The 27,837-nt window shown below is 43.0% G+C and overlaps 1 long non-coding RNA gene across 2 annotated transcripts; it reads left to right on the top strand.

The window, feature by feature from the left end:
- Positions 1 to 1,514: 1,514 nt before the first annotated feature.
- Positions 1,515 to 26,084, top strand: LOC116952177 (uncharacterized). Of its 2 annotated transcripts, XR_004404395.2 has the most exons (5): positions 1,515 to 2,070; positions 19,807 to 20,186; positions 20,678 to 20,899; positions 22,287 to 22,351; positions 23,690 to 26,084. It is a non-coding gene; the product is annotated as an uncharacterized LOC116952177 (long non-coding RNA). The 2 variants fall into 2 exon arrangements; XR_012946884.1 differs by having other exon boundaries at positions 19,807 to 20,899.
- Positions 26,085 to 27,837: the final 1,753 nt, after the last annotated feature.

Here is a 27,837-nt window from a genome sequence, read left to right as displayed (position 1 = left end):
TTCGTGTTGTCGCGGTATTTGCTCGCTCTTTGCTAAGCTATACATTTTGCCGACACCAATCCTGTACCGCATTTCACACACTCAGATTTGGTGGTAATCATGTAATGCTGAAAAAACCCTTGAGCAAAGTGGAAAACATGCTTTAACAACGCAGGATTCCGACAAATCGTGAAACGATGTGGATTACTGTCCCAAACACACCGGTTATTCAGAAGTACTAATAGCTAGACACGTTTGCTCATCAGCGTGACAACTTTATTTTAATTGGCTGCGACGATATTACCCAAACGTCAATTAGGAATCGGTAAAGATTCACTGGCAGCGAGATAGCGCTCCCGTTGGAGGTGTGTGTGTGTGTTTCGCTGTGCCACAGGATGTGCTGCCGTACGTTTGGCAACACATTGCAGCAAAATGTCTCCAAAGACTCAGTCCACAAAATACCAGCCTCAATTTCTCCTCGAATTAGATTAATTTCATGACATTTCTTTTTTATATATATAATATTTTAAACGATATCACGCATTATGGTTTTTTTTTTGCACTGGGCAGGTCCCTACCGTGTTACTGCAGCTTCCTCTCTGTAACATCTGGCGGTCGGGTGGTATTATTTTGTTCAATGAGCCAGGTTTTTGTTGATAACACCCAGGTGGGGTAGAAACTTGTCCAACATGTGTGTACCTTAATGCCGCTGGATAATCACTGCAGTCCTGAAGGCTGATCGGCTGATGGACCAAACAAATGCTGATGTACAAGAGCAATGAGCAGTTCAAACTAGATTCGAAGCTTTCGTGACAGCAGGAATTACTATTTGGTTCTTTCGGTAAAGTCACGTAGAAAGAAATTAAATTATATAACAATAGAATACGACGTTTCGATTGCAACACAAGCAGCCACCATCAGGTACAAATGAATGAGAAAATAAACATAGTAAACTTGGAAATATAATGCAATCTTTGGAAGAACGTAATCAACCAGGCTATGCGTTAACTGTGTGCTAACCGACTCTCTGTGTTGTATTGCATTACACTGCTTAATTTTACTAAATTTGTTTTCTACCGTGCTTGTTTATGGGTCCATTCTCTCCTCCGGCCGCTATGGGGGCAGGAATTTCACACAACGCTCCGTGTGTATTTGTTTAGATGTCCAGTGTCCAGCTCGTCCGTCCCCTATGGGCAGGAATTCCACACAACTCCCCCTCTGTCGACCTCCTTCTCTCTATTTAAGCCCTCGACACAGAGACGTCTTTCTGTTTGTCTCTGTGTGAGTCTCTCTCTGCTTGTGTGTCTGCCTGTGTGACTCCGTGTCTATGTTTTGTCTCTCTCTCAAATTTAGCAATCTTTGGTAGAACGTAATCAACCAGGTGGGGTGTTCACTGTTTTGTTGGCCGACTCTCTGTGTTGAATTGCATTATATTTCCAAGTATACTAGGTTTGTTTTCTTATTAATTTGTACCTGATGATGGTTGCTTGTGTTGCAATCGAAAACGTCGTATTCTATTATTATTTTACTTAATTTCTTTCTACGTGACTTTACCGAAAGAACCAAAGAGCAATGAGCAGTTGTTTATTCAAGTCTATAGTTGTACCTTCCCTGGAAATCCACATGTTATCACAACCACCGATGTTGATGCCAGCACACCTGTCCGTTCCATGGCCAGTGTCCAGCCAGCAGGATAAATCGATGCGCCACAGTGAGTCAATCAATGGGTCGCGTGAGAAGATGTAAAGTGTGGGTACTCTTGGCTTATTTTTACAAAATGTCTGGCCATAGTGGAAGAGTATGCCAAATACCCTCTGGAGAAGATCTATTGAGATCCCCCTAATGGAGAACAGTTTACCAGCAGTGGCGATAGCAAGTAGTATCGGCGCTGCGCCTTTACCTTACATGTCCACTGTTGTAAACTAGACACCGTTGTTTTTGGAGTGTGTGAAAGTGCGTCCATATATTAATTAATAAAAGATCAAACTGTCATGTTGATTTTAACAAAATGACTTTATTTATTTTCAGATTCATGAACAAAAATGCTTTTCCTGGGATATTCAATTGTGGCATTCATGGTATTTTCACACGGTAAGTGGTGCTGTCATGTTTACGACTCAAGTTGGATAGTAGTCAGTGAAGCGAGTTGATGGTCTCAGGCTGGTCATCAATGACCAGCGCATTCAATTAGACACTGCACTTAATTTGGTAAAATTCCACCTGAGAATTCAAATCGTGGCTTGACAGCCATGGCGCGAATCTCACTCTCGAATGTCCAGCGAGTAGGACCAGAGCGTCACCTGAGGAGGATCTCAGAGCTAGCTCTGTGATATCCACGTCTGTGGACCATTCTCTGAAAGTGTGGGTTATGCACTTCTCTGTGAGATTTCCGTCGGGAGGCTTTGACTTATGACGTGACGCTTATAGGACAATCTCTATACAATTTGGGAAATTAAAAAATGTTTATTTGCAGTTAGATGGTATTCATAATTAATTAAAAATACATACACACATTTAGATCTTAACCACGGTGTATGCAGTACAATCAAATTGTATATATCTTCCATCGGAATGAAATGCAATCCAATTAATACAACAGTGATTGTGTAACGTTATTCACTTGACATTATTTACGTAATTGCGTAACGTTATTCACGTTACATAATTAACGTTATTCAAGTTACACAAAGTGCTTGCCACAAATTAACCACAATACATACTCTTTGGTTCTTTCGGTAAAATCACGTAGGTAAAAAAATAAAAAAAAATTGAATCACGACGTTTCGGACACAACACAAGCGTCCGTCATCAGGTGGGACAACCACAGCAAAAAGCAGTTGCTGAAGTAGGCACAATACCACAATAGTAACCACAATACCTTGCTGATCTCGTCAAGGAATATTCACCACCACGCAAACTCCGGTCATCCTCTCAGCAGCTTTTGGATAGCCATCGAACATTGATGGTCACTGCATTGTGCACTTTCAGATGCGCTTCAGCGGCCGTCTGGAACACTCTTCCTTGCGATATGCGATATGCACTTTTAAATCCGGATTGAAAACTAATTTCTTTAGAACTGCGTTTTGTATTTAGTTTGTTGTCCTTGCCCCGTACTTTTAATTGGCTCTGTTGGCTACGTACAGTACGAAATAGTTTCAAGATACAGTCACAAATCGCGAGTGAAGGGCAACGGCACGGTGAGAGAATCGGCAGACGGCAGAGTTGACGCGAAGGCCGCTCTGACCAGGGAGGACTGCGGTCAGCGTTTGGTGGATGCGCCTTCTGCTGTAGCCTCACACTGCACACTTTGGTGGTGCACCTCACCGTAGGGCGAGCGATCCTTGTACTGCAACTGTAACCCGTGTAGCAAACGTTGCTGATTCACAGTCGCCCAGATGCAGTCGTTGGCTTTGCGTTACCCGTCACGATTGGACGCCACATGAAGGGGAGCCGCGGTGGCGAGATGTTAACTACCTCGCCTGGTATGCAAAAGGTCGTCGGTTCGATCCCGACCCTGACGCCTGCTATATATTTCGAGTTTGCATGTTATCCCCGTGGTGACATGGATTTTTCTCCAGGTCCTCCGATGTTTCCCTTCACTTTTCGAAACATGCGTTTAGAGTATTTGGCTGTTAAAGTATTAAAGCTTTCGTGACTGCATAAAATTACTCATTGGTTTTTTCGGTAAAGTCACGTATGTAGAAATACAATAAAATTATATTTTTAAAAACAATCACGATGTTTCAATCACAACGCCAGCGATCTTCATCAGGTGTCAAGAACAAATCACGGAGGTAAATACAACAAAAAGATGAGAGAAGAGAATTCAACAAACCTGAAAAAACATTATGTCAAGCACATCCAGTCAGGCCAACAACACAGTTAGACACTTCATGGCAGACCACGAATTTCAGAAGAGTGTTAAATTTCGTGTTCAACCTTTGGATTGCACATACCAGCATAGATATAATGAAAAATGCGAGATACACGGTCAGTAGAAATACATATACAAGTCCACCAAGAGGTAAGGAGGGAGGAAAGACGGACAGGGAGGCAGAGAGAGAGGGGGGGGGGCAGAGGGATGAACAGAAGCTTAAATAGGAAATACGGTTGGAGGGGGGGAGGGGCCAGAGCGAGAGCGGCAGCTCAAACACGCACATCTTACACATACAAAACGGCAGCTCAAAAAGGACCACCTCTTGTAAATACAAAACGGCAGCTCAAAAAATGACCACCTCTTGTAAATACAAAACGGCAGCTCAAAAAAGGGCACATCTTACACATAATTACAACGGTAACTTCCCCGTAGAAGTGTGATAATAAAGTATTAAAGCTTTCGTGACTGCATAAAATTACTCATTGTTTTTTTCGGTAAAGTCATGTATGTAGAAATACAATAAAATTTTATTTAAAAAAAACAATCACGACGTTTCGATCACAACGCAAGCGATCATCAACAGGTATCAAGAACAAATCACGGAGGTTTAATATAATTTTATTGTATTTCTACATATGTGACTTTACCGAAAAAAACAATGAGTAATTTTATGCAGTCACGAAAGCTTTAATACTTTATTATCACACTTCTACGGGGAAGTTACCGTTGTAATTATGTGTAAGATGTGCCCTTTTTGAGCTGCCATTTTGTATGTGTAAGATGTGCGTGTTTGAACTGCCGCTCTCGCTCTGGCCCCTCCCCCCCTCCAACCGTATTTCCTATTTAAGCTTCTGTTCATCCATCCGCCCCCCGCCCCTCTCTCTGCCTCCCTGTCCGTCTTTCCTCCCTCCTTACCTCTTGGTGGACTTGTATATGTATTTCTACTGACCGTGTACCTCGTATTTTTTCATTCTATCTATGCTGGTATGTGCAATCCAAAGGTTGAACACGAAATTTAACACTCTTCTGAAATTCGTGGTCCGCCAGGAAGTGTCTAACTGTGTTGTTGGCCTGACTGGATGTGCTTGACATAATGTTTTTTCAGGTTTGTTGAATTCTCGTCTCTCATCTTTTTGTTGTATTTACCTCCGTGATTTGTTCTTGACACCTGATGAAGATCACTTGCGTTGTGATAGAAACATCGTGACTGTTTTTTTATATATATAATTTTATTGTATTTCTACATACGTGACTTTACCGAAAAAACCAATGAGTATTTGGCTGTTGTAAATTTCCACATGATAAGGCACTTCATTGGGCTGTTATTTGTGGCCAGGTCGCTTCTGAAAAAGAGCTATAGAGCTCAGGGGGCCTTACCTGGTAAAATATTTATATTAGTATTAAGAAGCTCGTTTCATGAATGTGTGCAGGCTGCCTGCCTGCTTAGTGGCAATTTTCCCAAGAAACTAACTCTTATTTGTCGAAAAGACTCACTTCTCATATCCCATGTCTTTCTGTAGTTGTGCTTTACTAACATTTATAACATCACACAAGTACAATTCTGCATACGTCTACTATTAAATTACATTGTGGTGTTAAGGATCATTACTAATAGTTATGCTCAAACTTTACATGAGTTTCTGATTCGAAAAACCCTATCTGACCAAATCTGGATGTTTATTGCTCGAGTTTACAAACCATAAAAATTAAACAAATAAGAATGTGCACTCATTTATTATATTGCTGATTTAAGAGGGTCGTCATGAAGCTGCGCCACCCCTCCTGTCCTCACCCACCCCTGCTGTGCACAACCCCCACCACCAGGTAAATGAGCCTGACCCTGAGTCCTGAGAGTCAGGGCCAAAACAGACAGAGTTGGGGCATAAATCAGAAGGGGCGGGTTCTAAAAGGGAAAGACACGTGTTCTATAAAGTCGAAATAGTAAGGGGTGGGGCCTAATTGGGAAGAGGTGGGGCCTTAGAAGTAATAAACAGGAAGGAGGTGGCCCTAAAGAGGAAGGTGCAGGGCCTACAGAGGATGAATATCCCTTTTGGTTTAAAGCAGGGGTCGTAAACCAAAATAACAATAAGAGACTGAATATATTATGAGCAACAACGCATGTGAATAATGTGGCAAAGCAGTCCTTAAAGAGCCGCATGCGACCCCGGAGCCGCAGGTTGTCGACCCCTCGTTTAAGGTAATAAAGGCTTAAAAACAAATACGTACAGCAGGCAGAATGTATTTAGTGCTGCAGATGCGAGTTTATTTACGTTATGATAATTCGACTAACAACCGTGAGTAAGAATTGCAACTGCACGTGCGACTACTGAGGGGTGGCCTTGGTGTGGCTCAGGTGCAATGTTACTTTTCGTATTCAAGAGTGGGATTGGAACCCAGGAGCAGGAATCTCAGAGTATTGTCCTGACTACTAATTGATCAATCTAAACAGTTTTCGTTGAAACCTTCTGCTGCCAGGCCACCAAGATTATACGGCTTACCAAAAATACATAAAGTAGATACATCCCTTCGTCCCATCGTCTCTACTATCAACTCCCCCACCTACAAACTGGCTCGTTTTTTGTCTGAAATCCTGCGTCCTTTCACTGGAAAAACCACCTCTGTGGTACAAAATTCTACTCACCTGGTATCGACAATCAAGGGTATTTCCTTGTCCCCAGACGACCTGCTTGTCAGTTTTGATGTAGTTTCCTTATTCACCAAGGTTCCTGTACCTGACACCATCGCAATCATTGAAGACTTGGTTCATCAAGGACTAAACACTGAGGTACCCCCCCTGGTGAGACACTGTTTAACCAATGCATACTTCACTTGGAATGGAACTTTCTACAAACAAACTGAGGGCACCCCAATGGGCTCCCACCTATCTCCGGTTATAGCTAACATTTTCATTTTCACTCTGCGCCCAACCTTATGGAAGAGGTACGTGGATGACACTTTCGTCATCTGGCCACATGGCCGGCCTGACCAATTCATCGACCACATCAATTCCATACACCCAGCCATCAGATTTACCATGGAAGTCGAAAAAGATGGCAAGCTACCTTTTTTGGATGTCCTAATAAAAAAGAGACCTGATGGTTCAATGAGCCACTCTGTCTACAGGAAAGCTACCCATACGGATGCTTATCTGAAACCGGATTCCCACCACCATCCATCACAGAAGAATTATCTCATCAAGACTCTGTACCATAGAGCCCAATGCATATCCGACCAGGAACACATAGGCAGTGAACTCAAGCACGTACACCAAGCTCTTAAGGCTAATGGTTGCTCCGACTATACAATCCGCAAAGCTATCACTCAAACCATGAAGAAGGACCCTCTTGAGGAGCCTTTCAAAACCATCACTTTACCCTACATTGCAGGGATCCCAAAAAAGATCTCCAAAATCTTGAATAAACACAAGATCCAGGTCGGTTTCAACACATTACATAAAATCTGTGATCTGGTTCCGTCTGTCAAAGATGTGATTCCGGACATACAATACCCTGGTGTCTACAAACTAAGTTGCCTCTGTGGTAGTAGTTACATTGGAGAAACCAAACGCCATGTCTTGGACCGCATTCGTGAACACAAAGCAGACCTTAAACACGGTAGGACCAACACCTCGGGCGTGGCAGATCATTGTTATAATTCGGTAGGCTCACATGACATTGACTTTTCCAAGACAGAGGTTCTTTGTAAGCCATCTGGCTACCATGAGAGATTCGTTCATGAGCACAGAGACAATTTCAACCGAAAAGATGGATTCTGACTTAGCAATCATTGGAAAAACTTGATAAACCATTTCAGGTCTTAATTGATTGTTCACGCTTATATTGGCTTTCAGACAGCATACATTAATTTTTCGTCTCCCCCCTCCTCTTTTCAGAACATAGATGGACTAGTCCTTCTAAATAAACTGCCAAATCGCTGCGCGTGGCACTGACGTTTTTTTATAAATAAATACACCGTTTAAAAATAAATAAATTAATGCAAACCGACACACCTGATGACGACCGTTTGTGTTATGGTCGAAACGTCGTGAGACTTTTTATTGTTTTATATATATTTTATTATTTTATTGTTTCCCTTCAACGTGCCTTTACCGAAAGAGCTAAGAATATGAATTACTGCAGTCACGAAAGCTTTAAATCAAAATTTAATGGTAACTGCTGTTAACCCTCACGCCGTGGCAGCTGTGTTCAACTCTCACAACATAGTAACTGTTAACTCTCACACCATGGTAACTGTTAACTCTCACACCATGGTAACTCTGTTTAACTCTAACATTGTCATTACTGTTAACTATTACACCAAGGTGACCGTGATTAATTTGGGCACCATAGCAATGGTGTTTAACGCTCACACAATGGTAACTGTTAAATCTCACTATGGTAACTGTACTTTACTCTCATACCATGGCAACTGGTTTAATTCTTACACCATGGTACCTATTCTTTGGTTATTTCGGTAAAGTCACGTAGATAGCAAATAAAATAAAACAATAATAAAAATTTAAATGAAAACCAAAAACTCACGACGTTTCGATCGCAACACAAGCGGTCATCAGTCATCAGCAGGCGGAGAGAAAAGGGTGGTCAAGCCTCTAAATGAAACTGTTTATATAGGTTTAAAATGGGCGTAGCCCAAGTGTCAGAAGGAGTGGGGGACAAGAGCGTGGAGCAGCATGACTGGACAAGCTAAAGTTGTGAGTGGGCGGGGCATAAGAGCGGCGGAGCAGCATGAACGTACGAGCTAGAGCTGAGCGGCGTAGTCCAAATGTGTCAGCAGCATGGGCGGGGCAGCTAATGTTAATGTAGGAGAAGACAACGGGGGAGAGAGAAGGGGTTGAGATAGGGGGAGAGAGAGGGGGTAGAGATAGGGAGAGAGAGAGGGGGTAGAGATGGGGGGCATTGCACCTCGCTTCACACATCCACACGGTGGAGGTTGACAAGAAATCACAAATAAAATCATGACCCAAAGTGGTTGATGGAATCTTTCCAATGATTGCTGCGTTACATTGGGGAAACTAAGCGACATGTCTCGGACCGTGTTCGTGAACATAAGGCAGATTTGAAACACGGTAGGACCAATACTTCTGCCGTAGCTGATCATTATTTTAATGTGGCTGGCTCACACGAAATTGATTTCTCTAAGACGATGCTACTTTGCAAGCCTAATGGCTATCAACAAAGATTCGTTCATGAAGCCATCCATATATACAGACACGGACACAATTTCAACTGAGAAAACGGTTATAAACTAAGCAATCATTGGAAAGATGTCACCAACCACTTTGGGTCATGACTTGATTTGAAATTTCTTGTCAACCTCCACCGTCAGCAGTGTGGATGTGTGGAGTGAGGTACAATGCCCCATATCTCTACCCCCTCTCTCTCCCCCTATCTCTACCCCTATCTCTCCCCCTATCTCTACCCCCTCCCACTCCCCCTATCTCTACCCCCCTTCTCTCTCCCCCTATCTCTACCCCCTCTCTCTCCCCCCTCTCTCTCCCCCTATCTCTACGCCCTCTCTCCCTATCTTTACCCCTTCTCTCTCCCCCTATCTCTACCCCCTTTCTCTCCCCCTATCTCTACGCCCTCTCTCTCCCTATCTCTACCCCTTCTCTCTTCCCCTATCTCTACCCCCTCTCTCTCCCCCCTATCTCTCCCCCTATCTCTGCGCCCTCTCTCCCTATCTTTACCCCTTCTCTCTCCCCCTATCTCTACCCCCTCTCTCTCCCCCCCATCTCTACGCCCTCTCTCTCCCTATCTCTACCCCTTCTCTCTCCCCCTATCTCTACCCCCTCTCTCTCCCCCCTATCTCTCCCCCTATCTCTGCGCCCTCTCTCCCTATCTTTACCCCTTCTCTCTCCCCCTATCTCTACCCCCTCTCTCTCCCCCCCATCTCTACGCCCTCTCTCTCCCTATCTCTACCCCTTCTCTCTCCCCCTATCTCTACCCCCTCTCTCTCCCCCGTTGTCTCCTACATTAACATTAGCTGCCCCGCCCATGCTGCTGACACACTTTGACGCTGATGCTCGCCGCTCAGCTCTAGCTCCGTGGCTCTTGGTCTCTTTTTGATTTTGACATCCAAGAAAGGTAGCATGCCATCATTTTCTACCTCGATGGTGAATTTTATGGCTGGGTGTATGGAATTTATGTGGTTGAGGAATTGGTTCAGAGCCGGTCGGCCATGTGGCCAAATGACAAACGTGTCATCCACGTACCTCTTCCACAAGGACGGGCGTAGAGTGGATGCCTGGATGGCGTCCATCTCAAATTTTCCCATGAAAATGTAAGCTACAACCGGAGATAAGGGAGAACCCATTTAGGTGCCTCCAGGTTTCTTGTAGAATGTTACATTCCAGGTGAGGTATGTATTGGTGAGGCAGTGTCTCACCAGGGCTGATACATCAGGATTCAATCTTTGATAAGCTGCTGTCGCAGTCGTATCTGTGGCAGCAGTTACATTGGAGAAACTAAGTGACATGTCTCGGATCGTGTTAGTGAACATAAGGCAGATTTGAAACACGGTAGGACCAATACTTCTGCCGTAGCTGATCATTATTTTTATGCGGCTGGCTCACACGAAATTTATTTTTCTAAGACGATGCTACTTTGCAAGCCTACTGGCTATCAACAAAGATTCGTTCATGAACCCATCCATATATGCAGACACAGACAATTTCAACTGAGAAGACGGTTATAAACTAAGCAATCATTGGAAAGATGTCACCAACCACTTTGGGTCATGACTTGATTTGAAATTTCTTGTCAACCTCCACCCTCAGCAGTGTGGGTGTGTGGAGTGAGGTGCAATGCCCCATATCTCTACCCCCTCTCTCTCCCCCTATCTCTACCCCTATCTCTCCCCCTATCTCTACCCCCTCCCACTCCCCCTATCTCTACCCCCCTTCTCTCTCCCCCTATCTCTACCCCCTCTCTCTCCCCCCTCTCTCTCCCCCTATCTCTACGCCCTCTCTCCCTATCTTTACCCCTTCTCTCTCCCCCTATCTCTACCCCCTTTCTCTCCCCCTATCTCTACGCCCTCTCTCTCCCTATCTCTACCCCCTCTCTCTCCCCCCTATCTCTCCCCCTATCTCTGCGCCCTCTCTCCCTATCTTTACCCCTTCTCTCTCCCCCTATCTCTACCCCCTCTCTCTCCCCCCCATCTCTACGCCCTCTCTCTTCCTATCTCTACCCCTTCTCTCTCCCCCTATCTCTACCCCCTCTCTCTCCCCCGTTGTCTCCTACATTAACATTAGCTGCCCCGCCCATGCTGCTGACACACTTTGACGCTGATGCTCGCTGCTCAGCTCTAGCTCCGTGGCTCTTGGTCTCTTTTTTATTTTGACATCCAAGAAAGGTAGCATGCCATCATTTTCTACCTCGATGGTGAATTTTATGGCTGGGTGTATGGAATTTATGTGGTTGAGGAATTGGTTCAGAGCCGGTCGGCCATGTGGCCAAATGACAAACGTGTCATCCACGTACCTCTTCCACAAGGACGGGCGTAGAGTGGATGCCTGGATGGCGTCCATCTCAAATTTTCCCATGAAAATGTAAGCTACAACCGGAGATAAGGGAGAACCCATTTAGGTGCCTCCAGGTTTCTTGTAGAATGTTACATTCCAGGTGAGGTATGTATTGGTGAGGCAGTGTCTCACCAGGGCTGATACATCAGGATTCAATCTTTGATAAGCTGCTGTCGCAGTCGTATCTGTGGCAGCAGTTACATTGGAGAAACTAAGTGACATGTCTCGGATCGTGTTAGTGAACATAAGGCAGATTTGAAACACGGTAGGACCAATACTTCTGCCGTAGCTGATCATTATTTTTATGCGGCTGGCTCACACGAAATTTATTTTTCTAAGACGATGCTACTTTGCAAGCCTACTGGCTATCAACAAAGATTCGTTCATGAACCCATCCATATATGCAGACACAGACAATTTCAACTGAGAAGACGGTTATAAACTAAGCAATCATTGGAAAGATGTCACCAACCACTTTGGGTCATGACTTGATTTGTAATTTCTTGTCAACCTCCACCGTCAGCAGTGTGGATGTGTGGAGCGAGGTGCAATGCCCCACATCTCTACCCCCTCTCTCTCCCCCTATCTCTACCCCCTATCTCTCCCCCTATCTCCACTTCCTCCCTCTCCCCCTATCTCTACCCCCCTTCTCTCTCCCCCTATCTCCACCCCCTCCCTCTCCCCCTATCTCTACCCCCCTTCTCTCTCCCCCTATCTCTACCCCCTCTCTCTCCCCCTATCTCTACCCCCTCTCTCTCCCCCGTTGTCTCCTACATTAACATTAGCTGCCCCGCCCATGCTGCTGACACACTTTGTCTCTGCTGCTCGCCGCTCAGCTCTAGCTCCGTGGCTCTTGATCTCTTTTTGATTTTGACATCCAAGAAAGGTAGCATGCCATCCTTTTCTACCTCCATGGTGAATTTTATGGCTGGGTGTATGATGTCACCAACCACTTTGGGTCATGACTTGATTTGTAATTTCTCGTCAACCTCCACCGTCAGCAGTGTGGATGTGTGGAGCGAGGTGCAATTCCCCCCATCTCTACCCCCTCTCTCTTCCCCTATCTCTACCTCCTCTCTCCCCCCTTTCTCTCTCCCCTATCTCTACCCTCCCTCTCCCCCTATCTCTACCCCCCTTCTCTCTCTCCCTATCTCTACCCCTTCTCTCTCCCCCTCTCTCTCCCCCTATCTCTACCCCCTCTCTCTCCACCGCTTGTGTGTTGCGATCGAAATGTTGTGGGGTTTTATTTATTTTTATTTTACTTTCTATCTACGTGAATTTACCGACAGAACCAAAGAATATGAATTCCTGCAGTCACGAAAGTTTTAAGTCAAAATTTAACCATGGTACCTGTTAGACCTAATTTCATGCTAACTGTTTAACTCTCACACCATGGTAGCTGTGTTAACTCTCACAATGGAAACTCTGTTTAACGCTCACACCATGGTAGCTGTGTTAACTCTCACAATGGAAACTCTTTTGATTTAAAGCTTTCGTGACTGCAGTAATTCATATTCTTAGTTTTTTCGGTAAAGTCACGTTGAAGAGAACAACAAAATAACAAAATATATATAAAACAATAAAAAATTCTCACGACGTTTCGACCATAACTCAAACGGTCATCATCAGGTGTGTCGGTTTGCATAAATTTATTTAGAAAACGGCATATTTATTTATTTATATAAAAATAACGTTTGCGTCACGCGCAACGATTGGCTGTTTGCCAGGACTAGTCCATCTATTTTTTGAAAAGAGGAGGGGGGAGACGAAATTTGTTTTTATGTATGCTGTCTGAAAGCCACTGTAAGCGTGAACAATCAATCAAGAACTGAAATGATTTATCAAATCTTTCCAATGATTGCTAAGATAGAATCCATCTTCTCGGTTGAAATTGTCTCTGTGTTTGTATATGTGGATAGCCTCATGAACGAATCTCTCATGGAAGCCAGATGGCTTACAAAGAACCTCCGTCTTGGAAAAGTCAATGGCATGTGAGCCTACTGAATTAGAACAATGATCTGCTACGGCCGAGGTGTTGGTCCTACCGTGTTTAAGGTCTGCTTTATGTTCACGAATGCGGTCCGAGATATGGCGTTTGGTTTCTCCAATGTAACTACTACCACAGAGGCAACTTAGTTTGTAGACACCAGGGTATTGTATGTCCGGAATCACATCTTTTACAGACGGAACCAGATCACGGATTTTATGTAATGTGTTGAAACGGACCTGGATCTTGTGTTTATTCAAGATTTTGGAGATCTTTTTTGTGATCCCAGCAATGTAGGGTAAAGTGATGGTTTTGAAAGGCTCCTCAAGAGGGTTCTTCTTCATGGTTTGAGTGATAGCTTTGCGGATTGTATAGTCGGAGTAACCATTAGCCCTAAGAGCTTGGTGTACGTGCTTGAGTTCACTGCTTATGTGTTCCTGGTCGGATATGCATTGGGCTCTATGATACAGAGTCTTGATGAGAGAATTCTTCTGTGATGGATGGTGGTGGGAATCCGGTTTCAGATAAGCATCCGTATGGGTAGCTTTCCTGTAGACAGAGTGGCTCATTGAACCATCAGGTCTCTTTTTAATTAGGACATCCAAAAAAGGTATCTTGCCATCTATTTCGACTTCCATGGTAAATCTGATGGCTGGGTGTATGGAATTGATGTGGTCGAAGAATTGGTCTAGAGCAGGCCGGCCATGTGGCCAGATGACAAAAGTGTCATCCACGTACCTCTTCCATAAAGTTGGGCGCAGAGTGGCAGTCTGGATGGCGTCAGTCTCAAATTTCTCCATGAAAATGTTAGCTATAACTGGAGAAAGGGGGGAGCCCATTGGGGTGCCCTCAGTTTGTTTGTAGAAAGTTCCATTCCAAGTGAAGTATGTATTGGTTAAACAGTGTCTCACCAGGGGGGGTACCTCAGTGTTTAGTCCTTGATGAACCAAGTCTTCAATGATTGCAATGGTGTCAGGTACAGGAACCTTGGTGAATAAGGAAACTACATCAAAACTGACAAGCAGGTCGTCTGGGGACAGGGAAATACCCTTGATTGTTGATACCAGGTGAGTAGAATTTTGTACCGCAGAGGTGGTCTTTCCAGTGAAAGGACGCAGGATTTCAGACAAAAAAAACGAGCTAGTTTGTAGGTGGGGGAGCTGATAGTAGAGACTATGGGACGAAGAGGTGTATCAACTTTATGTATTTTTGGTAAGCCGTATAATCTTGGTGGCCTGGCAGCAGAAGGTTTCAATGAAAACTGTTTAGATTGATCAATTAATGCGGTTGAATCAGAAATTATTTTGTTGGTTTGTGTGACGAGGCTGTTGGTGGGATCTCTTTTTATTTTTGTATAACTACCATCGTCGAGTAATTCTTTAATTTTGTTGTTGTATTCTATTTTATCCATGATAACAGTAGCATTGCCTTTGTCAGCTGAGAGAACTACAATATCATTCCTCTTTTTTAATTTATATAATTCAAAACGCTCATTTTTGCTGAGGTTGCTAGCTGGCATCTTAGCGTTTTTGAGGGTTGCAGCGATTTCAGATCTTGCTACGTCTGCAGCGATGTGACCCAGGCCCCTGAGAGCAACGTCTACTTGGGCAATTATATCATTAACTGGTATATGTTTAGGTGTGACTGCAAAGTTTAGACCTTTAGCTAAAACGGATTTCAGACCATCGGAAATAGAACTGTTACTGCGATTAATTACGACTTTATTAACGTCTAACTTTTTGGTGTGTGGGTCCGGTCTTTTGTTGAATAGGAGGTTAAATTTGGAAATCAGGTTTTCCTTACATTTGGTCGACATAGTAGCAGCTGAAGAGGCAGTCATATTGTCTACATGTTCCCAATCCGATGTGGACATTATTGCCGTCAATGATAAGTGTGATTTGTAGAGTGTCTTGTCTAACTGATCTAGTTCTGTGCGTATAAGTCTGATTTTTTCTGAGATAAGAGCTAAGCTAGTTTTGAAAAGAATTCGTTTCGCATTAGAAGAAGTTACAGTAGCAGAGGTGAGTGTAAATGCGATTGGTATTACCCCAGAGTCGCGGCATCTCTTCAGGAAGGTGAGAGACTCGATCAGCTGAGCTTTCTTATCCCGGAGTTTGTTGAAGGATCTTAAAGTTATGTGAAAACCCTCCCCGTAGAGGCGATTAAATTTTGATTTAAAGCTTTCGTGACTGCAGTAATTCATATTCTTAGTTTTTTCGGTAAAGTCACGTTGAAGAGAACAACAAAATAACAAAATATATATAAAACAATAAAAAATTCTCACGACGTTTCGACCATAACTCAAACGGTCATCATCAGGTGTGTCGGTTTGCATAAATTTATTTAGAAAACGGCATATTTATTTATTTATATAAAAATAACGTTTGCGTCACGCGCAACGATTGGCTGTTTGCCAGGACTAGTCCATCTATTTTTTGAAAAGAGGAGGGGGGAGACGAAATTTGTTTTTATGTATGCTGTCTGAAAGCCACTGTAAGCGTGAACAATCAATCAAGAACTGAAATGATTTATCAAATCTTTCCAATGATTGCTAAGATAGAATCCATCTTCTCGGTTGAAATTGTCTCTGTGTTTGTATATGTGGATAGCCTCATGAACGAATCTCTCATGGAAGCCAGATGGCTTACAAAGAACCTCCGTCTTGGAAAAGTCAATGGCATGTGAGCCTACTGAATTAGAACAATGATCTGCTACGGCCGAGGTGTTGGTCCTACCGTGTTTAAGGTCTGCTTTATGTTCACGAATGCGGTCCGAGATATGGCGTTTGGTTTCTCCAATGTAACTACTACCACAGAGGCAACTTAGTTTGTAGACACCAGGGTATTGTATGTCCGGAATCACATCTTTTACAGACGGAACCAGATCACGGATTTTATGTAATGTGTTGAAACGGACCTGGATCTTGTGTTTATTCAAGATTTTGGAGATCTTTTTTGTGATCCCAGCAATGTAGGGTAAAGTGATGGTTTTGAAAGGCTCCTCAAGAGGGTTCTTCTTCATGGTTTGAGTGATAGCTTTGCGGATTGTATAGTCGGAGTAACCATTAGCCCTAAGAGCTTGGTGTACGTGCTTGAGTTCACTGCTTATGTGTTCCTGGTCGGATATGCATTGGGCTCTATGATACAGAGTCTTGATGAGAGAATTCTTCTGTGATGGATGGTGGTGGGAATCCGGTTTCAGATAAGCATCCGTATGGGTAGCTTTCCTGTAGACAGAGTGGCTCATTGAACCATCAGGTCTCTTTTTAATTAGGACATCCAAAAAAGGTATCTTGCCATCTATTTCGACTTCCATGGTAAATCTGATGGCTGGGTGTATGGAATTGATGTGGTCGAAGAATTGGTCTAGAGCAGGCCGGCCATGTGGCCAGATGACAAAAGTGTCATCCACGTACCTCTTCCATAAGGTTGGGCGCAGAGTGGCAGTCTGGATGGTGTCAGTCTCAAATTTCTCCATGAAAATGTTAGCTATAACTGGAGAAAGGGGGGAGCCCATTGGGGTGCCCTCAGTTTGTTTGTAGAAAGTTCCATTCCAAGTGAAGTATGTATTGGTTAAACAGTGTCTCACCAGGGGGGGTACCTCAGTGTTTAGTCCTTGATGAACCAAGTCTTCAATGATTGCAATGGTGTCAGGTACAGGAACCTTGGTGAATAAGGAAACTACATCAAAACTGACAAGCAGGTCGTCTGGGGACAGGGAAATACCCTTGATTGTTGATACCAGGTGAGTAGAATTTTGTACCGCAGAGGTGGTCTTTCCAGTGAAAGGACGCAGGATTTCAGACAAAAAAAACGAGCTAGTTTGTAGGTGGGGGAGCTGATAGTAGAGACTATGGGACGAAGAGGTGTATCAACTTTATGTATTTTTGGTAAGCCGTATAATCTTGGTGGCCTGGCAGCAGAAGGTTTCAATGAAAACTGTTTAGATTGATCAATTAATGCGGTTGAATCAGAAATTATTTTGTTGGTTTGTGTGACGAGGCTGTTGGTGGGATCTCTTTTTATTTTTGTATAACTACCATCGTCGAGTAATTCTTTAATTTTGTTGTTGTATTCTATTTTATCCATGATAACAGTAGCATTGCCTTTGTCAGCTGAGAGAACTACAATATCATTCCTCTTTTTTAATTTATATAATTCTTGAATAAACACAAGATCCAGGTCCGTTTCAACACATTACATAAAATCCGTGATCTGGTTCCGTCTGTAAAAGATGTGATTCCGGACATACAATACCCTGGTGTCTACAAACTAAGTTGCCTCTGTGGTAGTAGTTACATTGGAGAAACCAAACGCCATATCTCGGACCGCATTCGTGAACATAAAGCAGACCTTAAACACGGTAGGACCAACACCTCGGCCGTAGCAGATCATTGTTCTAATTCAGTAGGCTCACATGCCATTGACTTTTCCAAGACGGAGGTTCTTTGTAAGCCATCTGGCTTCCATGAGAGATTCGTTCATGAGGCTATCCACATATACAAACACAGAGACAATTTCAACCGAGAAGATGGATTCTATCTTAGCAATCATTGGAAAGATTTGATAAATCATTTCAGTTCTTGATTGATTGTTCACGCTTACAGTGGCTTTCAGACAGCATACATAAAAACAAATTTCGTCTCCCCCCTCCTCTTTTCAAAAAATAGATGGACTAGTCCTGGCAAACAGCCAATCGTTGCGCGTGACGCAAACGTTATTTTTATATAAATAAATAAATATGCCGTTTTCTAAATAAATTTATGCAAACCGACACACCTGATGATGACCGTTTGAGTTATGGTCGAAACGTCGTGAGAATTTTTTATTGTTTTATATATATTTTGTTATTTTGTTGTTCTCTTCAACGTGACTTTACCGAAAAAACTAAGAATATAATGGAAACTCTGTTTAACTCTCACACCATGGTAGCTGTGTTAACTCTCACAATGGAAACTATGTTTAACTCTCACACCATGGTAGCTGTGTTAACTCTCACAATGGAAACTCTGTTTAACTCTCACACCATGGTAGCTGTGTTAACTCTCACAATGGAAACTCTGTTTAACTCTCACACCATGGTAGCTGTGTTAACTCTCACAATGGAAACTCTGTTTAACTCTCACACCATGGTAGCTGTGTTAACTCTCACAATGGAAACTGTGTTTAACTCTCACACCATGGTAGCTGTTGACTCCCCCACCATATTAACCGATGTTACCTCTCACACCATGGTAAATTTTCACTCTGATATCATGACAACTATAACCTCTGACACCACAGTAATTGTTTTCAAGCCTCACACCATAGTAACTGTCACCATGGTAATTGCAATATGACTATTCATTAACCCAAAAGTAGCAGAGGATTAAATGCATCGCTACAATTAACTCGCTGGCTGCCATTCTGTCATTGGCCTTGACCATCCGCCTTCATCCCGGGCAGCAGCATGACCTCTCCAAGCCAACCTATTAGCCTTAACGGTCAATAAGATGTCTCTCACGTGAACTGAGATCCATATTTATACGGAGTAAAAACTATTGCAGCGCAATATAATTTACAATTATTTATTAGGTTGGATTGCGTAAGTAGATTGCCAAATGGTACCAATTAGTTCTCCTCCACCCTTTACACCCTTCCACCCAACACAGCTATCTCACCCAAACACCAATGAATAATGATACAAGTAATCTATTATAATAGCAACACCAATAACAATCTTTATTTTCAGAGGGCCTTTCATACCACAAGATTCAAGGCCACTCCACACAATTTAAGATGAAACAAAACCTTTACAAAGACATATGTTCTCAAAGAAGGCGCTCGTAAAACAATAAAAACAGATAATGAAAAGAGAAATTATTAAAACAGTAAAATAATCACAAGATACCATGATACAGTCAGAAAGCAAAATCATACAAATTGGCCTGAAGCCTTGATTTAAATGTAGCCACTATGGTAGAATTGGGAGTTTCCCGGTCGCAAACACCTACCTGCGTGTTCGCTCAGGCCTGCATTAATTACATATCGCGATTTGACATGATTTTTTCCAACTTGCTTATCACTATTATACATTATTTACGTTACAATACAAAATACTTGTTCATTCCATTCATACACATGCATGTCTATCATCATCAGCCATGATCAATCCACTGCTGGATGAAGGCCTCCCCAAGCTATCACTACCTTGAACGATCCTACGATGCAATAATCCACCCAGCACCTGCGCATGAACTAACCTTATCACTCCATCTCCTCGGTTGACGTCCTCTCTTCAAATCATATACGTACGCAACATTTATGAATTTTGTTCGCTTAAATAAAACCACACGTGGTAAAATGTGCGTGTTGATTTGATGTTGTTGTGTGTCCCAATGCTTGCTCTCTCTCTCCCTGACTTCCCCCATCCCGCCATTCCTAGGTGCGGCGAATGAAACCCGGGCATTAACAGCGATTTCAGGAGATCAGGTGGTGCTGTCCTGTGGTATTGCTGATGGCTCCGTAAAGAGGTGACACGGAGGAGAATCATGGTGCACAGAACACGGACGCTGGCACGGAGCAACTCCAAATTGCACGGCAAAGTAGAGAATGCAACGTGGGTTTTGGATATTTTGGGTTGTTAACATGAGGATGGGAATTGCGTGTCGTCAATCATTGGCGTGGCACGAACCCCTTCCTCTCTGCTGATACCTGCAGCGCGTGCGGAGGATAAAGCAACGTACCGCTGCCTATTCGGCATTCATGCAAACAAACTTGTGCAGAAGCTCGAATATCAACTGACCGTGATCGAGAGAGAAAGAGGTAACCACCAATGGGCATGCGTATGGCCGAGAGCACAAGCCTCCTGTTTCAGACTGGCTTCGCGTCACGTGTTAATTTTAATCCAAACCTTTTTTTAATTACTACTAAATTGTAAAACGTCTGCTGTATTTAAATGAGTCATATATGTTCAGTTGGACAACATCTTTCATCGCTTTTGTTGAATAATTAAATACAATTTCGACTTGTCAGCGTGTTAGGTGTTCAGTGCTACAGGTGTTCATTTTAATGCAACATTTTTTTTATTAATACGAAATTGTGAAACGTGTGCTGTATTTAAATGAGTGATATATGTTCAGTTGAACAACATCTTTCATCGCTTTTGTTGGATAATTAAAATACAATTTAGACTTGCCGGCGTCTCATCTGGCAAATGAGAATGGTTAGCGTCGTGCGGAGTAGTGGTGATATGAGCGAAATATTTATCGGTCTTGGCAGAGCAGTGCGACTGGTGTTGTGGCTGATATTCACAGGGGAAGAAACTGACGGAATCGTTCTCCCAAAAGGATGCATCTCAGGGTTGGCCACCCCCAGTACCCATGGCTGTCAGAACTCAAGTGCGGTTCAGGAATCTCAGGCCAACAAATTACCAGACAGGCCCTACGAGACGCTGTTTTTCATCGCCGTCGTAACGGTGGCTGTGCTGCTGCCAGTGTCCATGTTGTTAATATACAAACTGGTGAAGGTGAAAGAAGGTAAGGGCGGTAAATATAGCATTGGCATTCTGGTAAAAATGTTCAGTGGTTTGTGGATTTACATGTTGTATAATATCTCTTCCATCTACGTTTCTGCCTGTTACTGATTACGCCGAAGTTTTTTACACATCTGCTTCCGGCTTAGCGTTGGACAATTTTAATTCCAATTTTCATTACGCCTTACAATTTCATCCTTGACACGAACTACTCTATTCTCTATTCTAAGTTTAGTCTTCGGCCTATCTCCAGACAGGAGGAGAAAGCATTGGGCCAATTTTGTCTTCAACGCATTCACAAATAAATAAGTTAATCTTACAGCTGTGATTTCGCTTTCCAGATCCAACTCTTTGGAGCCTAAGACATACCTAGTGTGAATATAAGGTTGTGTCTGGCATCAATTCTCGAAACTAAACTATACATTTAAAAAAATGTATTTTATCATGTAAGGCCAATTGAGCTATTATATAGCTCTTTTTCAGAAGCGACCTGGCATTCCATTCTACAATCACTCCCAACTCCATGTTAATACAATTTCAACCAAAGCAGAGTATGAATAAAAACTATGAAATTGTTTTGATAAAACCTCTGTGAATGTGTTTGATTGGACCGCAGTTATTTTAATGTTTGCCGGCTGCTCGTACCCATTTTTTTATATGTTATCACAAATTGTACAATTTTATCCATTGCATATATTTGCATAATATAATAATTTTCATTTCCAGAAATTGTATATTTTTGGTATATGAACACTTTCAAGTACAATGTACTTGCTTTAGGTACTTTTTGTATGTATCCTTATTCACTTTTTTATGCAATCATTGTTAAATGTAGTCTACATTTATTGCAAAATGTAGTCCATATTTTCTTTCGGTTGTTTTTTGGACGTGGGCAAAATCTGGTCTGAATCAATTCATGATGACATTTTCGGTCTGAATTCTTCATAAAAAGGGTAAAGTTGGCAGTCCATCCTCACACATCGACTCATAAAACACAAAGCCAACACTCGCGCCGACGTAGAGAATACAAGTAACAACATAAGGAAGCAGACAACACGCCTGCTTTGCATATCCGTCCCTCCACGTAAAAATCCATAACTTTACTTTATACACATCCCATTAGCCACACGGCACACTATTATGTTTTAAGTGGGGGGACGGATATATGAAGGAGACTCCACGGGCTCCTTATTTACTTGGCAAATTCATAGAATAAGTAAATTTAGAAAGCGACGCGGCTGAAACGCGATCATGCATGGAACTTGTTTTTTTATTAAAGCAACGTCACTGACTGCCTCTGTGATGAAGCCCATCAGCTTAAAACGCATTCGTTGATAATTATTGTTTGAAAACAACCAAATTAATACATGTTTTTTATGTTCTCAAAACAGAATGCCTGTCATTGAAATCAAAATTGCAAGGACTTGGCACACTTGCTGCGCAAGGACACGCTTCGGTAAGTGTGACTTTTACACTTTAAAATTAACAGGAAACTATAAACACGAACGATTGTGTGCCGCGTTGTATATCGTAAATATCTTGCTTATTTACCGCTCGGTGAACCTTCAGATTATGTTGGCCCGAACCTTCCATTCATATTTCGCTCAAGAGTCGAGAAGGGACCATTGGAGAGAGCACAGAGGTGAAAACGGATTATTGGACAGAAAAATACATCGAAAATCTATCGATATGGAAGAATAGAGAGATTTCAAGCATTGTTAGGGAGGGAGAGAGAAAGAGAGACACGCAGCACGACCATGGCCTATTTTTGGCTGCACAATCTCTCCCATGGATTGTCCAAAGCCCCACCAGGCAGCCTTGACCCGTGCCGATTTCATGACACCACTGGGATGCTTCCTCACCCTGTGATTGGTCAGAGCCACGTTTACATCTGTCTGGTGGATTTGCGCACTTCGGAGGCGTGGAAACTCATTTCTTTAGAACTGCTTTTTGTTTTAGTTTGTTATCCTTCCCCCGCACCTCCGATTAGCATGTCTGGTTACGTAAGGTGCGAAAGAATTTCAAGATACGTACATATAGGTGTGAACAGCGGGGAGCAGACTTAGCAGAAATCAACACAGTTTTGTCAAGCTTTATGAAGATGCAGCAAAGAGCGGCTGCATTATTAAGTCACCCAGACAACATGATTCACGAATAAAGGAGATAGAACAAAAACTCGACTGGCATGTGAAACTGTTGATAGCATTACACACATGATACGTATTGCTTTACATTCGCCTATCTTGTGGTCGATGTACGTTGTAAGAGGCCGTCCATAAATGACGTCACGTGATTTTGGACGATTTTTGACCCCCCCCCCCCTCCTTCGTCACACGGCGTCACAAATAGTCAGACCCCCCTTCAAATATGACGTCACAAAGCTCTGCCCCCCCCCCCCAAAACAAAAACATTCTTCAAATCGCCTTAAACTATTGTCATTGTAGTGCGTATTTAATGTGGCGCTGCACTTTGATGTTGTAGGAGAAACATTTATTTAAAAGTCTATTTAATTAAGTAGAACGTATTGTCTATATTTATTTAAAGTTGCGCATTTTGACGTGACGTCAGATTTATCAACCCCCCCCCCCTCGTCACACATCGTCACAAATGTCTGACCCCTCCCCCGCCTAGGTGCGTGACGTCATTCATGGACGGCCTCTAAGGAATGTAATAGCGGGGGGACTGCGGTCACAACTGCTGTCGTAACGGTTTCCAGCAGCCAAGTGGGATCTGTGTGTGTGTGTGAGTGACGGCTGTCACCGCACGCGGTGTGACTTGTCTCCTCCTGTGCCAGGATGCAGTGGAGGAGCCCTATTACTGTCCACTCCGGGGGAAAGGGGGCAACTCCGAGATCTACACTCATCTGCCTGGACAAACATAATGCACCTACACCTTCATTCGACACGCATGCTCTAGGTCAGGGAAAAGCTAAAGGCTGACCTAGAATTCCCAGGTTATTGCCATGCATTGTGATAGCAAAATAAAAACTACGAAACTATCAACTATTTTTATTTTACCAGGTAAGGCCCACTGAGCTATATAGCCCTTTTTCAGAAGCGACCTGCCCACAAATGATAGCTCAACAAAGTGGCTTATCACGGGAATTTTTTTTAGCAGCCAAATAATCGAAAAGAATGTTTCTAAATGAGGAGAGAAAACCCGGAGGACCCGGAGAAAAATCCACGTGGGGAAATATGTAAACTCCAAATATACGGGCATCATGAGGGTCCGGGGCCGAATCCACGACCCCCTGTATACTAGTCAAGGTAGTTAATATCTCGCCACCGTGGTGCCCCAAATATCAGAGACCGAACCATGAATTTCCCAAGGAGGACGGGGGAGTTGGTCTGAAAGCGCGCAATGCAGTGACCACCGTCGTTATTCGATGGCCATACAAAAGCTTCTGCGATGATGGCCAGAATTTGCGTGGCGATGTATGCTCCTTGACGAGAAATCGAGCTTGGATAAACCTGGAATGTGTATTTTTAATTTATTAAGTGCAGTGAAACTGTATGGACGTTTTAATTTCGTGGATTTTACATGGAAATAAAATATGCTTAACACCCATTTCTCAAAGAAGTTGACGCTTAATATGAGCTGGCAATGAAATGTATTTGCTGCGATTATTCTCATGCTATATGTAGTTGTGTGTACATAATAAGACTCGTACATTTCTGTTCTCGTGCACCTTTTATTGACCATATGCGGTGTAAATACTGGCTAAAATCCAATTATACGTTTCAAACTCTGCATATTATCAGTTCCATTATATAAAATAAACATTGTATTTGTTTCAACGTTTCAAGTTTCATTTATTAGGTATAGCCCTGTGAGCCATGTGGCTCTTAAGTCGGGTGCAACCACAACAAACAAAATATGAACAGAGAACATCTGAAAGCGACGACGCGCAACAGACACATCCTGGATAAACCAGCAAATCTTCCCCCCAAAAAACCACCATATTACAACGCTGTGTGCAAAAATCCCAGTGGGATGCAAGTCAAACAATAACAACCATAAGACTTAAATTTCTACAAACAAACTGAGGGCACCCCAATGGGCTCCCCACTATCTCCGGTTGTAGCCAACGTATTCATGGAAAAATTTGAAACTGACGCCATCCAGACTGCCACTCTACGCCCGACCTTATGGAAGAGGTACGTTGATGACACCTTTGTCATCTGGCCACATGGCCAGCCTGCTCTAGACCAATTCCGCGACCACATCAATTCCATACACCCAGCCATCAGATTTGCCATGGAGGTCGAAAAAGATGGCAAACTACCCTTTTTGGATGTCTTAATTAAAAGGAGACATGATGGTTCAATGAGCCACTCTGTCTACAGGAAAGCTACCCATACAGATGCTTACTTGAAACCGGATTCCCACCACCATCCATCCCAGAAGAACTCCCTCATCAAGACTCTATACCATAGAGCCCAATGCATTTCCGACCAGGAACACATTACCAGTGAACTCAAGCATGTACACCAGGCTCTCAGGGCTAATGGTTACTCCGACTACACAATCCGCAAAGCCATCACTCCAGTCGTGAAGAAGGATCCTCTTGTGGAGCCACTCAAAACCATCACCTTACCCTACATTGCAGGGGTCACTAAAAAGATCTCCAAAATCCTGAATAAACACAAGATCCAGGTCCGATTCAACACAGTATATAAAATCCGTGATTTAGTTCCATCTGTAAAATATGCTGTTCCAGACATACAGTACCCGGGCGTTTACAAACTAAAGTGCCTCTGTGGTAGTAGCTACATTGGAGAAACCAAACGACATATCTCGGACCGCATCCGCGAACATAAAGCAGACTTGAAACACGGTAGAACGAACTCCTCTGCCGTGGCAGATCACTGTCATAATTCAGTGGGCTCACATGACATTGACTTCTCCAAGACGGAGGTTCTTTGCAAACCCACCGGCTACCATGAGAGATTCGTTCATGAGGCCATTCACATATACAAGCACAGAGACAATTTCAACCGAGAAGATGGATTCTGGCTTAGTAACCATTGGAAAGATGGTTTAAACCATTTCTGTTCTTAATTAATTGTATTTTACGATGACCTTCAGACCGCAGCTCTTTTGCCAGCATTGACTCTTAATACCTCTCACACCACAGTTAATGGTATGGTTTACAACATGGAGTATAATAGCGCCTCGGAGCTGTCTCTCTCCCCCTCCTCTGTTCCGACCATGGATGAACTCGTCCGTCTGAACGGGGCCCGTAGCTATCCGTGTTGCTAAAGTTGAGGGTAAGAATCCACCCATTTTTTCGCCATATAGCATTGTGATATATAACGACTTATTGTTGGTAGCTTAGCTGATTGGAGAATATAGAGTTTATTGATAACATTAAGGTAATTTATATTTTAGTTTTTTATTGGTTCACTATATAGTACTGTGAACAGCTCAGATGTGTAGGCCTTGACTTCAACATAGCCATTTCTGTGACCAGTCACTAGCTAATCACTCAGTTATTTCAATGCTAAATTCGCCTAGTTATTTCAATGCTAAATTCTCCTGTTTGATTTGTACTAAGTGCCTCGGTGAATGTGTATGCTCTGACTTTAACATAGCTATTTCTGTGACCAGTTACAAGCTAATCACTCAGCTATTTCAATGCTAAATTCTATGCTAATTCCTTTGTCAAGGGGTGCCTCTGCGGATGTGTATGCTTTAACTTAGCTATTTCAATGCTAAATTCTATGCTAATTCCTTTGTCAAGGGGTGCCTCTGCGGATGTGTATGCTTTAACTTTTAACATAGCCATTTCTGTGACCAGTCACAAGCTAATCACTCAGCCATTTCAATGCTAAACTATATGCTAATTCCTTTGTCAAGGCGCTTTGTTTCCTCTCACACAGCTTAAAGGTCGTGATCTGAACGTGGCTTTTTCACTCCAGCGCTGTCCTACCAGACAGTCTCGTCCCTTCACCTGATGAAGGCCGCTTGTGTTGTGGCCGAAACGTCGTGAGAATATTATTGTGTTATTTTATTTTATCAATTTATTATTTTATTCTCATTCTACGTGACTTTACCGAAAGAACCAAAGAAGATGAACCATAAGACTATTTAGATTAAGGTTACCAGGCCAACTCCGCACTTCCGCAAGAAACATGGCTTAACCATATGTTTTTGAAATCACCAAAATAAAGCTATAAAAGCAATGTAACAACAGTAATCATAAGAACTATGATTCAAATTTAACAATAAACGATATACATAACATGTCCAATCAAACTTGCAGTCATAGCTGGCAGCATAACACTCCCAGTGTATGATGTGTGAGTGAGTCAGTGGTAGTGTGAGTGAGTGTATGATGTGTGAGTCTGCGTATGATGAGGGAGTCCGTGTATGATGTGTGAGTGAGTCAGTGATAATGTGAGTGAGTGTATGATGTGTGAGTGAGTCAGCGTATGATGAGTGCGTGTATAATGAGTGAATCAGTGTATGATAAGTGAATAGATCAGTGGTCATGGGTCAGTGGTTGTGTGAGTGAGTGTGTTTAGTCGGTTGCTTTTTCATTCGTTTAATTGTTTCACGTAAGTTCTATTGGCCTATGTATGGTATTTTATATGATATAAAGAACACCACTAAATAAACACACTGAATAACTGCTGTTTTCCTTTATAACCACAACAGCGTCAAGTTATGAAACGTAACCACACACTGGGCCCCTCCCCCATGCACTCTGCCCACAGCCCTCAAATTCACGGCAGTTGTCGCGGCAGTTGAAGAGAAGCTGCCTTGGTTGGTGGCACCGAGCCTCCTTCGGCGCAATCTTGTGGCAACTGTTGATGTTAACCCTGCCCTAGGTAAGGGCCTCTACACCCCTACCTGGTGACCTTTTTGAGAATATTTTGGGAGTCACCCCTGCTCATGCAATTTCCTACACCCCTGTCCAAACATTAAACGAATATAGTT

The sequence above is a fragment of the Petromyzon marinus genome, chromosome 45, assembly GCF_048934315.1.
Source record: "Petromyzon marinus isolate PM22_M1 ecotype Great Lakes invasive population chromosome 45, UKy_Petmar_22M1.pri1.0, whole genome shotgun sequence".
In the NCBI taxonomy this organism is placed as follows: domain Eukaryota; kingdom Metazoa; phylum Chordata; class Hyperoartia; order Petromyzontiformes; family Petromyzontidae; genus Petromyzon; species Petromyzon marinus.
This window is presented reverse-complemented; position numbering and strand designations above follow the sequence as displayed.